The following is a 10,074-nucleotide window of genomic DNA, read 5'->3' on the forward strand; positions in this document are numbered from 1 at the left end:
CTATAATTGTATCTATCTATGAATGATCTGACAGGAATTATTATCTGAGATGGATAATTAATAACTCCTTTTGCAATTTTCATAATGTACAAAAAATGAACTTTGAATCCTTTGGGAATTGGATAAGATAAATATATTTGTATTTGATGAGTCCAGGCTGAGAACTTGTAATCACAATACCAATCACAATACCTACTAAAAAATTAAATACCTTGGAATAAATTTAACTAAGAATGTGAAAGATCTCCACAATGAAAATTAAAAAACATTAAAGGGAGAAATAGAAGAACACACACAAAAAATGGAAAAATATTTCATGTTTGTGCATGGGAAAAGTTAATATCATCAAAATGTTCATAAATTTCAAAGTGATTTATAGATTCAATGAGATCCCAATCAAAACTCCAAGAACATTCTTCTCAGATCTAGAAAAAATAATGCTAAAACTTGTATAGAAACACAAGAGACCCCCAAATAACTAAAACAATGTTAAACAACAAAAAGTTGGAAGTATCAAAATATCAGATTTCAAGACATACTATAGGGCAGTTATAAACAAAACAGCCTGGGACTGGAACAAAAAAGACATGTATACCAATGAAACAAAATATAAACCAAAGAAATTAATCCATGCAGCTACAATCAACTAGTCTTTGGCAAACAAGCTAAAATCAATCCCTGGAGAAAGGACAGTCTCTTCAACAAATAGTGTTGGGAAAACTGGATCTCTGCATGCAGGCGTATGAAACAAAACCTGTACTTACACCCCATATAAAAATCCACTCACAATTGATCATGAATCTAAATCTATGACCTGATATCAACAAATTACTAGAGGAAAACATTGGGAAAACTCTGCAAGACATTGGCATAGGAAAGACTTCTTGGAAAAGACCCCAAAAGCACAGGCAATGAAAGCAGAAAGAGACAAAAGGGATTACATCAAGCTAAGAAGCTTTTGTGCTGCAAAAGAAACAGCAAAGTGAAGAATGGTAGAAAATATTTGCAAAGTATATAACTGATAAAAGGTTAATATCTGATGTTTACAAAGATCTCAAGAGACTCAAATGCAACAAAATAATGCAGTTAAGAAATGGGCAAAGGACATGAACAGAAATTTTTCGAAAGATGCAGTCAATACAAATGGCCTACAAACACATGAAAAGATGCTCAGCATCACTAACCATCAGAGAAATGCAAAGAAAACTATAAAGTTTCATCTCATCCCAGTTAGAATGTCTATCATGCAAAAATCAAAAAATAAAAAATGCTGGTATGGATGTGGGGCAAAAGGTACACTTATACACTGTTGGTGGGAATGTAAAGTATTACAACCATTATGGAAGACAGTAAGGATATTCCTCAGAAATCTGAAAATAGATCCACTATATGACCCAGCCATCCCACTCCTGGGAATTTACACAAACAAGATGAAATCAGGCTTTGAAAGAGTTATTTGTATCCCCCATGTTTACTGCAGCTCAACTGGCAATAATTAAGATAAGCAATCAAGCCAGATTCCCATTAAGTGATGTCTGGATAAAGAAAATGAGTAGTATGGAATACTGCTCAGTCATAAAAAAGAATGAAATCCTGTCCTTCTAATAAATGGATGCAACTGGAAACCATTATGCTTATTGAAAAGAGCCATTCAAGAAAGATGTCATTTCTTCCCTGATATGTTCTGATTAATATAGGATACAAAAATGTATAAAAATGAAATGGATTCATGATTTGATTATTGTAAACTCTAGTGAAACTGTGTATACTCTAGTGAAACTGTGGTTTTGGACTTTTTATTTGTTGAATATTATGGTTAGTGGTGCACTAAACTTGAGATGAAAAAAATTGTGAAATTATGTTTTTTTGAATTTATGTTTTTGCAAAACATAAAGAGAAAAAGGAAGGGTGAAGGGGGATTGATGGAGGGAGTGGGGGAACTATGGATATCTTCTTAGCACTGTATGTATGAAATGCATGAAATCTGTTCTCTTTATTTTAATAAAAAATTTAGAGAAACATCTCCAGCCAGCTGATCTTCAATAAAAGTGCTAAGAATATTCACTGTAGAAAGGGCAGTCTTTTCAATAAATGGTGCTTTGAATATTGAATATTCACATGCAGCTTTAAGCTTTATCTCTCATCATGTTCAAAGAAATGAACTCAAAGGTATTCACTTACCCTAGCCATTAAGATGTCAGTTAAGATGCTAAAATCTCATATGAAAGTACCTAGTAGATACCCAGCTCTGACTTCTGACTCCAGTTTCCTGCTAATGCAGATGCTGGGAGGGATTAGGGATAACTCAAGTACTGGGTTGCTTCTACCATGTGAGACAGCTGGATTGATTTCCACACTACTGGCTTCTGTAGGAATTTATGGAGTCAGTAAACATCAGAGCTCTCTGTGGCTCTTTTTGTCTATCTGCTCTCAAATAAATATGTTTTTTTTAGAGATTTTTATTTTTATTTATACTTGAGAGGTAGAGTTACAGACAGTGAGAGGGAGAGACTGAGAGGTCTTCCTTCCATTGGTTCACTCCCCAAATGGCCACAACAGCTGGAGCTGCACCGATCTGAATCCAGGAGCCAGGAGTTTCTTCCCAGTCTTTCATGTGGGTACAGGGGCCCAAGGAATTGGGCCATTTTCTACTGCTTCCCCAGGCCATAGCAGAGAGGTGTGTTGGAAGAGAAGCAGTCAGGACTTAAACTGGTGCCCATACTGGATGCTGGCGCCGCAGGCAGAGAATTAGCCTATTGCACCATGATGCCAGCACCCCTCAGATAAATAATTTTAAACTCAATTCAAAATGATTTAAAGACTTAAATGTAAGACATGTAACTACTAGGAGAAAATGCTTCAGGACCTTGGAATGGCAAAGCATTTGGAGCATAAGACACCAAAGCACTAGAAGAAAAAAGCAAAAATAGTCAAATGGAATTTTATCAAATTAAAAAACTTCTGCACAGCAATCAATCAACATAGCAAAGAGACAATCTGAAATTGGAGAAAATATTTACAAACTATACACCTAACAGAAACAGATGGATAGACCAATGGAACAGAATTGAAACACCAGAAATCAACCCAAACATCTACAGCCAACTTATATTTGATCAAGGATCTAAAACCAATTGCTGGAGCAAGGACAGTCTATTCAATAAATGGTGCTGGGAAAATTGGATTTCCACGTGCAGAATCATGAAGCAAGACCCCTACCTTACACCTTACACAAAAATCCACTCAACGTGGATTAAAGACCTAAATCTACGACCTGACACCATCAAGTTACTAGAGAACATTGGAGAAATCCTTCAAGATATTGGCACAGGCAAAGAATTTCTGGAAAAGACCCGGGAGGCACAGGCAGTCAAAGCCAAAATCAACTATTGGGATTGCATCAAATTGAGAAGTTTCTGTACTGCAAAAGAAACAGTCAGGAGAGTGAAGAGACAACCGACAGAATGGGAAAAAATATTTGCAAACTATGCAACAGATAAAGGGTTAATAACCAGAATCTACAAAGAGATCAAGAAACTCCACAAAAACAAAACCAACAACCCAATTAAGAGATGGGCCAAGGACTTCAATAGACATTTTTCAAAAGAGGAAATCCAAATGGCCAACAGGCACATGAAAAGATGTTCAAGGTCACTAGCAATCAGGGAAATGCAAATCAAAACCACAATGAGGTTTCACCTCACCCCGGTTAGAATGGCTCACATGCAGAAATCTACCAACAACAGATGTTGGCGAGGATGTGGGGAAAAAGGGACACTAACGCACTGTTGGTGGGAATGCAAACTGGTCAAGCCACTATGGAAGTCAGTCTGGAGATTCCTCAGAAACCTGAAGATAACCCTACCGTTCGACCCTGCCATCCCACTCCTTGGAATTTACCCAAAGGAATTTAAATTGGCAAACAAAAAAGCAGTCTGCACCCTAATGTTTATTGCAGCACAATTCACAATAGCCAAGACCTGGAACCAACCTAAATGCCCATCAACGGTAGACTGGATAAAGAAATTATGGGATATGTACTCTTTGGAATACTATACTGCAGTAAGAAACAATGAAATCCAGTCATTTGCAACAAAATGGAGGAATCTGGAACACATCATGCTGAGTGAAGTAAGCCAGTCCCAAAGGGACAAATACCATATGTTCTCCCTGATCGGTGACAACTGACTGAACACCAAAAAGGAAACCTGCTGAAGTGAAATGGACACTATGAGAAACGGTGACTTGATCAGCATAGCCCTGACTGTTAATGAACAACTTAATACATTATCCCTCTTAGTAGTTTTTTTGTCTGTTCTACTTAATATGACTGGTTTAATTCTGTAATTATCACACAGTTATTCTTAAGTGTTGAAATTTAACTGAAATGTGATCCCTGTTAAACATAAGTGTGGGAATAAGAGAGGGAAGAGATGTACAATTTGGGACATGCTCAAGCTGACTTGCCCCAAATGGTAGAGTTAGAAACATACCAGGGGACTCCAATTTAATCCCATCAAGGTGGCATGTACCAATGCCATCTCACTAGTCCAAGTGATCAATTTCAGTTCACAATTGATCATAATGAAAGGACTAAGAGTCAAAGGGAGCACATAAACAAGTCTAGTACCTGCTAATACTAACCGATAGAATAAACAAAGGGGAGAGTGATCCAACATGGGAAGCGAGATACTCAGCAGACTCATAGAATGGTGGATGTCCTAAACAGCACTCTGGCCTCAGAATCAGCCCTAAAGGCATTCCGATCTGGCTGAAAAGCCCATGAGAGTATTTCAGGCATGGAAAGCCAAGACACTCTGGCAAAAAAAAAAAAAAAAAAAAAAAAAAAAAAAAAAAAAAAAAAAAAACCTAAATGAAAGATTCTGTGAGTGAGATCCCAGTGGAAAGAACAGGTCTTCAAAGAGGGAGTTGCCTTTCTCTGAAGGGAGGAGAGAACCTCCACTTTGACTATGACCGTGTCTAAACAAGATAAGAGTCGGAGAACTCAAGGGGCTTCCATAGCCTTGGAAACTCATGACTGGTGCATAGGGAGATTACTGATGCCATAAACAGGAGTGTCAATTTGTAAAGTCAACAACAGGAGTCACTGTGCACTTACTCCTCATGTAGGATCTCTGTCCTTAATGTGCTGTACACTGAGGCTTAATGCTATAACGAGTACTCAAACAGTATATTTCACTTTGTGTTTCTATGGGGGTGCAAACTGTTGAAATCTTTACTTAATGTACACTAAACTGATCTTCTGTTAAAAAAAAAAAAAAAAGAAACTATCAATTCCCAACTTGACTCTCACTGGGATTAAACATGACAATAGGTCTGATCTGATTTCATCATCATTTAAAAAAAAATCATCTATTATTTTTCACTTTATGTTTCTGTGTGGGAACAAACTGTTGAAATCCTTACTTAAGGTATAATAAGCTGATCTTCTGTATACTAAGATAATCGAAAATGAATCTTGATGTGAATGGAAGGGGAGAGGGAGTGGGAAAGGGGAGGGTGGTGGGTGGGAGGGACGGTATGGGGGGGAAAGCCATTGTAACCCATGAGACGTACTTTGGAAATTTATATTCATTAAATAAAAGATAAAAAAAAAAAAAAGGAAAAAAAAAAAAAACAAAAAAAAAAAAAAAAAAAGAACAGGTCTTCAAAGAAGGAGGTATCTTTCTCTGAAGGGAGGAGAGAACCTATCACTTTGACTATGACCTTGTCTAAACAAGATAAGAGTCGGAGAACTCAAGGGGCTTCCATAGCCTTGGAAACTTACTACTGGAGCATGGGGAGATTACTGAGGCCATAAACAAGAGTGTCAATTTGTAAAGTCAACAACAGGAGTCACTGTGCACTTACTCCTCATGTAGGATCTCTGTCCTTAATGTGCTGTACATTGAGACTTAATGCTATAACGAGTACTCAAACAGTATATTTCTCTCTGTGTTTCTGTGGGGGTGCAAACTGTTGAAAGCTTTACTTAATGTATACTAAATTGATCTTCTGTAAAAAAAAAAAAGAAGAAATTATCAATTCCCAACTTGACTCTCACTGGGATTAAACATGATAATAGGTCTGATCTGATTTCATCATCATTTAAAAAATCATCTATTATTTTTCACTTTATGTTTCTGTGTGGGAGCAAACTGTTGAAATCTTTTCTTAATGTATGCTAAACTGATCTTCTGTATATAAAGAGAATCAAAAATGAATCTTGATGTGAATGGAAGGGGAGAGGGAGTGGGAGAGGGAAGGGTTGCGGGTGGGAGGGACGTTATGTGGGGGAAGCCATTATAATCCATAAGCTGTACTTTGGAAATTTATATTCATTAAATGAAAGTTAAAAAAAAAAAACTATACACCTAGTAAAGGATGAATAATTAGAATATGTTCATAAATTTAAGACATTTTAAAAACTCAATGAAAAATGAACATATTTGAAAACGGGCATTAGATCTAAATGCACATTTGTCAAAGAAAGGCATACAGATGGCCAACAAGTACAGGGAAATACAAATCAAAACCACAATTAGATACCAAGTTACTGCAGTCAGAATGCCTATTATCAAAGACAAAACAGTGGCTGGTATTGTCACACAGCGGCTTAAGCCATGCCCTGTGACACTGGCATCCCATATGAGCACCAGTTTAACTCCACATCCCATCTAGCTCCCTGCTAATGTGTCTGGGGAAGCAGCAGAAGGTGACCCATGTGCTTGGGCTCCTCTCATCCACATGGGAGACCCAGAAGGAGTTCCAGGCTTCTAGCTTCAGTCTGGCACAGAACCAGCCATTGTGGTCATATGTGGAGTGAACCATCAATGAAAGATCTGTCTCTCTGTCTCACTATGTCTTTCTCTCTTTCTAATATATAAATCAATCTAATAAAAAATACTGACAGAATATATAAATAGAGACACACATATAATATATCAAAATAAGCATTTAAAGCATTCTGAATATTAGGGAATTCATAGAAAATAAATGTACTGTACATAAAAGAAGAGTACATTTAGACAGCAAAAAGATGGATACACCATGTATAAGGATGATTAGACTTAAAAATACACATTACAAATGCTTTGCAAGGATGGGGTAGCAGAACATCACATTTGATACTGGTGAGAATGCATAGTGGGACAGATGTTTTATCAGACATCTTGAAATGCTATTAGAAATCCAACACCATGTCATACACCACACACATTCTAATATATTTACACAGCTGGCATGAAAAATGTATGCCTTGATAAAAGCTGACATGAAAATATTTATATTCACAATGGCTAAAACTCATATAAAACCAAGTTGTTCCTCAATAGTTAACCACATAACCAAACCTTCAAAGTGGGTGGAGACCCTGGGAAGAGAACAGGAGATGAAGACACATGGGATGCTTAGGGTGCAGGCATTTAGCATGGGGACTCAAGAGAAAAGCCTAGGCTGCAGTCATAGGGGTTCTGGAAGCCTAAGGAAGACAATGACTTCAAGCAAAGGGCAGGGAGGTATCTGAAGGCTGCCAAGAGCTGAAGGCACAGGCAATGAAGTCACTCCATGATAATAGGAAAATACTCTGCAGAAGGGAAGCAGATAATTGATGGGAGATCACGGCTTCATGCAGAGGGGCTGGAGGACATGACAATTGGCTCAGGATGCAGGCACAGATGGACACTCAAGAAAAGATGTGATGGAGAGGTTGGCATTGTGGTGCAGTGGGTTACACCACTGCCTATGATGCTGGCATCCCATATGGGTGCTGGTTTGTATGCTGGCTGCTCCCGTTCAGATCCAGCTCCCTGCTAATGACCTAGGAAAGCAGTGGAAGATGACCCTAGTGTTTTGCTCTCTGCCACCCACATGGGAGACCAGAAAAAGCTCTAAATTCCTGGCTCCTGGCTTCAGAACGGCCTGACCGTGGCCATTGCAGCCAACTGAGGAGTGAGCCAGTGGATGGAAGCTCTTTCTGTCTCTCTATGCCTCTGTCTCTCCCTCTATGTAATTTTCAAATAAATCCTTTTTAAAAAGAGGTGCTGGAGACGCAGGGGCTGGAGACACATGAAGGCACATGGAATAGGACTTTTGAGGGCTGACATGGAGTACAGAGATTTTACAAATGACAACATACAATAGTGAAGAGAGGTCACAGTTCAATGGAGAATGACACTGCAGAAAACACATGGGATTTAAGGCACAGGAAAGGAGATACATGCAGCCTGGTATGGTTGCAGGCACATGGGGATGGAGACACTGGGCAGACAAGGTCTACACTTACAGGGTTTTCAAATATATGAGAAAATTAAGGGGATACGGATACAGTGCTTGGAGAAAATGGAAATCCTTAAGTGAATATGTTAGGACACAGAAATCTCAGCTACCTTTTCAAGAATTAAAGAGGAAAAATGCTGAAACAATACCTAGATAAAGGCGGGACACAGATGCAATAGATATCAATGAAATGTTTCCAGTCACAAAAGTACTACAGAAACATGTAAGGAAAACTATATTTTTTTTGTTTTTTTTTTTAGGAAAACTATATTTTAAAAGTTAAGAAAATTAGGCTGGCACCGCAGCTCACTAGGCTAATCCTCTGTCTGCAGTGCCAGCACCCCGGGTACTAGTCCTGGTTGGGGTGCCAGATTCTGTCCTGGTTACTCCTCTTCCAGTCCAGCTCTCTGCTGTGGCCCAGAAGGGCAGTAGAGGATGGCCCAGGTCCTTGGGCCCTGTGCCTGCATGGGAGACCAGGATGAAGCACCTGGCTCCTGGCTTAGGATTGGTGCAGCGTGCTGGCCATGGCAGCCATTTGGGGGGTGAACCAACGAAAAAGGAAGACCTTTCTCTCTGTCTCTCCCTCTCCCTCTCTCTCACTGTGTAACTCTGCCTGTCAAAAAAAAGTAAAAATAAATAAAAATAAAAATAAGATAATTTATTAAGCCAATAACTAATTTCAGGAAATTAAAACAGGGCCATTCTTTATAGAACATACAGAACTTACCAAAATGTTAAGAGGATATTGTTAAATTCTTAGAAATAAAAATGACTCCAGAGTTCAAAATCTGTTACATTTTGAAAATCAGTCTCCCAAAACACATACACAGCATGAAACTGAAAAAAAATCTACATAATTTAATAAGTTGATTGATTGAATAAAATGGACCTATAGCAAGCTTCTTAAAACAGCGAAAGTTTTTCCCCTGGGAACAGACCCAGCCATGCCTGCCTTCTCCCCATCTCTCTTAACAGGGAAATCAAACAACAAAAACAAACAACAAGCATCAACCCTAAATAAACCAGGAACTCTGTCAATGTACCCAGATGACACCATTACATACAGACAATCCAGTGTCATCCCAAACTACATACAACTGACAAGGGAGGATATCCAGACTGGGCATCCCATATGGAGGCCGGTTTGAGTCCCGGCTGTTCCACTTCTGATCCAGCGCTCTGCTGTGGCCTGGGAAAGCAGTGGAGGATGGACCAAGTCCTTGGGCCCCTGCACCTGTGTGGGAGACCTGGGAGAAGCTCCTGGCTCCTGGCTTCGGATTTGTGCAAATCAGGCCATTGCGGCCATCTGGGGAGTGAACCAGCGGATGGAAGCCTTCTCTCTCCCTCTCCCTCTCTCGATCTCTCTCTCTAATTCTGCCTTTCAAGAAATCATTTTTTTTTAAATGTCATTACTAACAGCAAGCAACACATAGGAAATATTAAAAAGACAAAAGACAGACTAGAAAACACGTATCTACAAGAGAAATGAACCAAGAGGATTAACCACGCAATATCTTTAAACATTGTTCCAACGATCATTACAGAAACTTCCCAAAGGAGAAATCCTCCGGGATATGAAGAAACAAAGACCAGAATTCGATGAAGCGCAGTTAGTGGTGACTCACCTGGAGCGGCTTCTGCAGCTCACGGCGAGTTCTAGAGGTCCCGAGAGCCCCAAGGAACACGGAGGCCACAGCGACCCTGCCCGGAAATCAGGCACCACGGCGGCCTCAGACCCCAAACCCAGCCCGCACTCCCGTCGCCCGGCAACAACCGCCCCACGCCCACTGCATCAGC

The 10,074-nt window shown here is 39.4% G+C and overlaps 1 pseudogene; it reads right to left on the reverse strand.

Moving 5' to 3' along the window:
- Positions 1–10,071, reverse strand: part of LOC127491641 (low molecular weight phosphotyrosine protein phosphatase pseudogene) — a 71,505-nt pseudogene extending 61,434 nt beyond the window's left edge.
- Positions 10,072–10,074: the final 3 nt, after the last annotated feature.

Source organism: Oryctolagus cuniculus, chromosome 3 (assembly GCF_964237555.1).
Source record: "Oryctolagus cuniculus chromosome 3, mOryCun1.1, whole genome shotgun sequence".
In the NCBI taxonomy this organism is placed as follows: domain Eukaryota; kingdom Metazoa; phylum Chordata; class Mammalia; order Lagomorpha; family Leporidae; genus Oryctolagus; species Oryctolagus cuniculus.